The sequence below is a fragment of the Otolemur garnettii genome, unplaced genomic scaffold (assembly GCF_000181295.1).
Source record: "Otolemur garnettii isolate 467f Iridium unplaced genomic scaffold, OtoGar3 scaffold00019, whole genome shotgun sequence".
Classification (NCBI taxonomy): Eukaryota; Metazoa; Chordata; class Mammalia; order Primates; family Galagidae; genus Otolemur; species Otolemur garnettii.
This window is the reverse complement of record NW_003852414.1, coordinates 10233371-10240198: the sequence shown is the minus strand read 5'-3', so window position 1 is coordinate 10240198 and position 6828 is coordinate 10233371. Positions and strand designations below refer to the sequence as shown.

The 6828-nt window shown below is 41.7% G+C and overlaps 1 protein-coding gene across 10 annotated transcripts in view; it reads left to right on the top strand.

Moving 5' to 3' along the window:
• The window catches only part of KIAA1217 (KIAA1217 ortholog), a 328697-nt gene that overhangs the window by 241965 nt on the left and 79904 nt on the right, over window positions 1-6828 (top strand). The window contains exon 1 of one of the 10 annotated variants that reach the window (XM_023511444.1): window positions 5384-5648. The exons of the other annotated variants lie outside the window; for them this stretch is intronic. The gene's annotated coding sequence lies outside the window, so the exon portion shown is untranslated. Of the gene's footprint in view, window positions 1-5383; window positions 5649-6828 lie in introns of those variants that run through there. 10 annotated transcript variants of the gene reach the window in all.

Sequence of the window (6828 nt, the reverse complement as noted above, 5' to 3'; positions counted from 1 at the left end):
AAAAAAAAAAAAAAGAAAAGAAAAGAAAAGGCTCCGATATGTAATTCCCTTAGTAATCTGGTGTCAGTGACTGATAATGAAATAGGTGTGTGTGTCTGTCTGTACACACCCATATATATGTATATATAAATAAATACACACGTGTAACTAGTACGATGTGATATCTCTATAGTGATAACTAATGAGTGATATATAATATATACGTATAGGGTGGACATAAAGTTTGCATGTAATTTAAATTGCATGTGAACTTTATGTCTACCCTATATATGTAAGTATATGTATACAGAGGATGCCCAAAAATGTGTACACATTTTAAGAAAGGAAAAAAATGTATTAAATTTGTAATACTCAAGTCATGATTGACTTCTGCAATTACAAAAGGTGTTCAGTGTGACTTTGTATTCATCTTTTGTTATCGGTATATATTGAGTACTACAATCTTAATACAATTTTTTCTTTCTTATAATGTATATACATGTTTTCGCACCCTCTGTGTAAGTGTAGTACAGTAGATTCTCTGTAGTTGACCACCTCCCTAACCTGACCAACTCCTTAAATTGACCTAATTTTCATAGACCAGACACACACCACATGTGTGTTGTCATTATAGTAGGCCTAGTTCCTTATGGTGACCAATTTGTTACAGTCCCTTGGGTGGCCAACTTACAGAGGTTCTACTGTATATACTGTTATGTCTGTTAGTTAAATATGACATATACAATTAATCATATAATTAATATTACTACTTTTGATGCAAGTAGAGAAAACCTGATAGTAAGTTGAGGTAGCATCTCTATCAGTGGTTCTCAACCTTCCTAATACCACAATCCTTTAATACAGTCCCTTACGTTGTGGTGACCCCCAACCATAAAATTATTTTCATATGCCTGTATTTGTATGGAATGTATGTGATGGTTTTAGGCCATCCCTGTGAAAGGGCCATTCGATCCCCAAAGGGGTCACGATCCACAGGTTGAGAACTGCTCATCTAGATAAATGGATCCCAAGCCCATGGAGATGTCTCAGTGATTCTTTTCTTTCGCCGTGAAACTCTGGGCCTGTGAATGAAGCAAATGAGATGCCCCAGACCTTCTTGGACTCCAAAGGCCAAATATTGAGCCGTTATCCTCTCAGTGATCCCAGTTGGGATGGCATTAGAGGCATGATCCTAGAACAATTCTCAGTGTCCTGGAGGACATGGCATTTCACACTCAGAGGAGAGGAGGTGGTGAAGCTGCAGCCTCTAGGAACCCAGATTCTTGCTGCTGCTCTACATACTAGCTATGTCAAGTTGGGTGGGGTTCTTTTCTTATTTCAGATTAATATAGAGGTACGTACAATTAGGTTACATTGTTTGCATTTGTTAGGTAACATCTAAGTTATAGTTGAGCCCTTCATCTAGGAGGTCTGCCATATGCCCCTTCCTTGTACCTGTTAGGCAAGAGCACATCAATCCCTCTCCCTCCTATGTTCTTGAATGTAATTGTATTTTTTTCTCATGTGGGAGTTCATCTACTAGTTTCATATTAATATTGAGTACATTGGATACTCGCTTTTCCATTCTTGTGACACTTTACTTAGGAGAATATTCTCCAAATCCTTCCAGGTAAATAAAAAAGATGTAAAGCCTCCATCTTTTTTAGGGCTGAGTAGTACTCCATGGTATACATATACCATAGTTTATTAATCCATGCATCAGTTGATAGGCACTTAGGTTGTTTCCACATCTTGGCGATTGCAAATTGAGCTGCAATAAACATTCTAGTGCAAATGTTCCTATGGTAAAATGATTTTTTTTTTCCTTCTGGGTAATGGGATTATAGGATTAAATGGAAGGTTTACTTTTAGCTCTTTGAGGATTCTCAATACTTCTTTCCAAAAGTTCTGTATTAGTTTGCAGTCCCACCAACAGAGTGAGTGTTCCCTTCTCTCGGCACCCCTCCCAGCATCTACAGCTTTGGGACTTTGTGATGTGAGCTCTTCTCACTGGGGCAGGTGATATCTCAAGGTGGTTTGAGAGAGATTATCTCGCATTCCAGCCTGAGAATTGAGCTGCAGTAAACAATTTTTAAAAATTAGTGAAAATCCTTTGTTAGAATAAGAAGTGTTATAAGCAAATAAAACAATATATCATCTATTTGAGGCCTGTAGGAGTTGACAAGTTAAATGAGAGTTTCCAGAACTGTCATAAAAAGGGAGTTGAGCATAAAAGAATTGTCCGTCCAGAAAATGGGTGGATGTGCAGAGACAGATAAATCATGAGAAGGAACTATTAGCACCATCTGTTGCAAGTGGTAGAAAGAAGATATCGTTTTACAAACTGTAACTATTTTAGGTACAAAAGGGCCTTGGCCTTGGCCTGGATAACAGGGGAGTAGCCTAGCAGAAGATTGAGTATCACTGAGGAAAGGACATTTTTCTTTTATCCATCCTACATGTCTACACTGTTATTGATTGTGGCTTGGCAGTTGAATGATTTATTTAATATTGCTTCTTTATTCTGCTCCAGACTGAGATCTTTAATCACTGTTGGACACGGTGCTGGTCAGCCTGGTCTGGCTGAAAGGGCTCAGCAGAGTCCATTGTGTCAAAGTATTTATGGAAATTATGCTCATCTTAAATATAGCCATAAGCTAACCGCTGGCTGGGCCGTCTCTTCTCTGAGAATTAAATGATCTGGGCGGTAGTCTGTCTGTCTCATGTCTGGGAGACGTTCCATGTGTGATCAAACAAAACATGAGTAGGTTAACTAAGACCTTACAAATGACAAGTTTTCCAATTTGAACAGTGCCAATAAGAGAAATTTGAAATTTTTCCAACATCTTCATCACTTCCTTTCATGATATCACCTTCACATGTACAGGCACAGTTTAGAGTTTCTTTTAGCTATGGATTTTTTTTTTTAAAGCTAATTCGTAGATACAAAAGGGAAAACAGGAATAAATTTCACAAAACTATTGGCCTTACCAGAACACAAAAATTATTTCCTATTGAGGCAATTCTGAATATTTACCAGCATGTCCGTTCTTAACTCTAACTCGAAAGGAATAAATTGGTTCCACTTTGCTTACAGCCCTCACAAATGAAAGGAACGGGGAAATACACCGCTGGGTTGTAGCATCCTTTGTTACAGGTAGAGCTGGCTGAGAAGGATCTGGTGAAGTAATCAGACCAAAGTGTGGAGGTGTTTGTGGTTGGGCGCGCTCACAGTGAACCAGAGTCTGTGGTGAGTGAGCCCCTCCCTGCAGCACATGCACCCCACCCAGGTGAAGCCAGTGGGTCCTATACAGATGGCATCAGGATATTATTTAGGAAATTGGCTCCTCTGGTTCATTAGCTGGTACTCTGGGGCCTTAGGATGACGAACTCCTCCTATCTCTTGGGTGAGCTCCATGTTTGCTAGAGAGCATTTAACTTATCCCGGTTCACCACAGGGTTGGGCTGGCTTTCAGACTCCCAACAGTGAATTACTGCTCTGCTCTGGTAAAGAGGAAGCTCCAGACAGTGCCTGGGAGCATTTTGAAAGTGAAAGGAAATTGCTGTGAACGTGGCCATAAAGACGGGATGGGAGAGATAAAAGGAGACCTCCTCTCCCATTGAACCCCCCAACTCACATGATGACAAGGTCAACAGCAGCCACCTCTCTCTCAGGTAGCTGACGTGGGATGACATGTTGAACAGGGAGTAATTCACTTAGCCAAACAGCAGGGAGAGTTTACTGCTTCTGTTTCTTGGGGGCTGCCTGGCCCCAAACACTTCCCATGTGGTCACTGGGAAAAGCAGCCCTGCATATAACAAGCAGGTAAATCAGAATTACAAGAGCTTTGCTTGTTAGCACATCTCCCACAATCAAACACTTGTCTTTGGGGGACGGTAGGGGTGGAGTTGTGGCTTAATCAGACAAGAGAAAAGATCTCTGTATCCCCCTTCCTGGAAAGCAAGCATTTGACTGAAGAAACAAGACCTGCCAAATGTATACCAGATGCATCAGGGGCTGAGAGTGTGTTTCCCATACCCTGTTGAGAAATAACAAACCCTTGCTGATTCGATTAAAAATCAAAATAAGGGTTTTCTAATTCCTTTGGCTCTTTTCTGACCTCTTCAGTGGCATCTGTTACAACCACCACCTCATCCAAATATTGTTTCTAATGAGACATCTTAGGAGGGTGGCAATGTCACATGCTCCATTTTCCCCCTCTTTTAAGTAACTACAGAGCGATGTGATAGCAGTAAACAGATTTTTTTAGAAAGCCTGCAGTGCTGACTGTATTTGAACTTAAGAGACGTCATGGAATTCTTTTGGTCAGCAAGAAATAGCCTCTAAAAGCCTTGAAATGTTTTAAAAATGCACAGGCTGCCCAGAGTGTGGTAGCCGGGTGTGGCAGGAGGCCAGTGGGGCTCCCAAAGCCCAGCATGTGGAGTTCTGTGTCACCAGATTCCCACTTGGGTAGCTTTCGGTTCTACTCCATCCCTAAGGGCTCAGAAAACTTGACGGTGATTAAACAGAGCCTCCTCCCTGCCTGCAAAGGTGATGCTTCCTTTCTCTCTCACCTTCTGTTACCAACATGTCAACGCTTGTCCTCAGCCAAGAGAGCAGCACAAGTCACTCGGTGTTATGGACACACATCTTGTACCTGTCCCCCTGCAAGAGGACAGCTGTGCACTTGGGGGACTCTCTGGAGACCACCTGGCCTTCTCTTCCTTCATCTTGTTTATAGGCGGGCAGAAGGGCTCTGGTTTCCTCTCTCAAATCCCCTCTGTGCCCCCTCTTGTCCTCTCTCCCTTCTCATTTCGGATATATTTTCCAGGATAATCGCAGTTGCTTACCTAATACCGTGCAGAGCCGACAGCAGCCACTACTCAAAGTTCAGCTTAGTAAAACCAGGCTGGTTAATGAATAGACACAACTTCCTTGTCACCCCCATGTTATAAACCAGAGGAAGTGGCTCATGGCCCTCCAGTTGCCAATCCCCAGATTTCAAATGTCTGGCAGCAGAATGAGTGTTGGGTGCTGGTCTAGGTTTTCCTAGCGTCACCCTAAACTCAAGAAAACTGATCTAGGGGGGTGGTCCTCAGGGATCATTGTTAGCACCTTGGCGTTTTCTGATGGTTTCATTTCTTGGTAACTGGTGGTTTCCTTGTTTTAATGATCCTGTTTGCCATCGGTAAAAATCTCATTTGGAATATTTCCTTTACTTTTAACCCATTCACCCAGGCCCTGTCAAAGTTCCTTCATTGGGCAGTGTTTTCCCTGTAAGCAATTGTTGAAGGACTGACTCACCCATGCGGTCGCCCGTGGTTGGATGTGGGCTGGCCGAGGTTATTCGGTGACTAATTTCCAAGGGGAGGAGAAACTGCCTTATCATAGGGAGGGTGACTTTTTAATCCATGCCCGTGGCAGCCTTGCTCAGAAAACTGGGTAAAACAAAACAGAACGGTCTTTACTGGTTGTGAGCACTCAAGCTGGGAAACATCTTAGGAACTCCTGTGTGTTCTGTGATGATTTTTGTCTCTGAAGAAGACGCTGTTTAAAATACCCGAGTGTGGATCTGAGGATTTAGATGAAGCCAGCAAAACAAAAGAACCGTGTAGTCAGGAGCCGAGCCAATGCGTGTTAGTTACACAGGTGATTTCCTTAGGAAAAAGTAAGTGGCTTTAATTCTTGGAGGGGGAAAATGACGTAAGAATCCTTTTCGATTTTCTTTGCTTACTTCATTGTATGGTCTGCATTGAATGGTATGTTTACATATCTAACCTTGGAAGGGTGGGGTTTAAAATACAATAAACTGAGGATAATATTATTCTCTTTCCGTGACGAATATATATGTATTTTAAAAGGTGCTTCACAGAGAGACATGATTACAAGAGACAGTTTCCCAAAATGATTTTAAATTAACATTTTTCATGCTAGATTTTTTTCCCCTAGAAATAATTTTAAGATGTTCCTTCTTACTGAAACTTCTGAATGAGTGATGTTTGATTTGTGGTGCTTTGGGGAAATAAAACATAAGCTACGTGTAAATATTCTTAACTCAAACTTCAGATAATTAATTTGGAATGGCCCCAGATATTTTCTGGTCTTTTCAGAAGAAGGAGGCAAACAGCATATTGAGCTTCTGGGCTGTGGGCAGGGACACTCAGCTGGGGCCATGGTTTCTCTGGAAGAAACCACCTTGTTTCGAAGAGCTAGAAGGACTCAAACAACCAAGACAAAATAGTGGTTCAGGCAGTAATAGAAAGAGGGAGAGACAATGCCCAACAGAACAGATAAATGAGGGAGAACAGCCTCATTCATAGCATTGCCAGTGTATCTAAGGCAGATTAATGAACATTTTATGTGTCCAGACTTAGGTGCAGACAAATAAGTATCCGTGTTATGTGTATTTGGATAAGGTGTTGGAAGAACCTTTGTTTTTATGTGTAGGTAATATCTCTCTTGCTATACAATGAAATTCTTTAAAGCTCAAATAAAGACATTAGTATTGAAATCTTCTGAGGGGGGAAGCGTCAATGATATAACGTATCTAGATACTTTTGCTAAGAGAAGTGAGATGAGAAGATGAAGCAGCAGAGAGATTGCCAGTGGAATAAAAGGATTCAGACATATTAAGGTGAAAGGCAATTCTGTGTGTGGGTGTGTGTTGTGCATTTTGTTTATTTATTTCACCTTCCAAGTTTAATATAATTTTCCTGGCTAAGGCGCCAGTGGCTCAAGCGGCTAAGGTGCCAGCCACATACACCTAAGGTGGCGGTTTCGAATCCAGCCAGGGGCCCGCCAAACAACAATGACGGCTGCAACCAAAAAATAGCCAGGCGTTGTGGCAG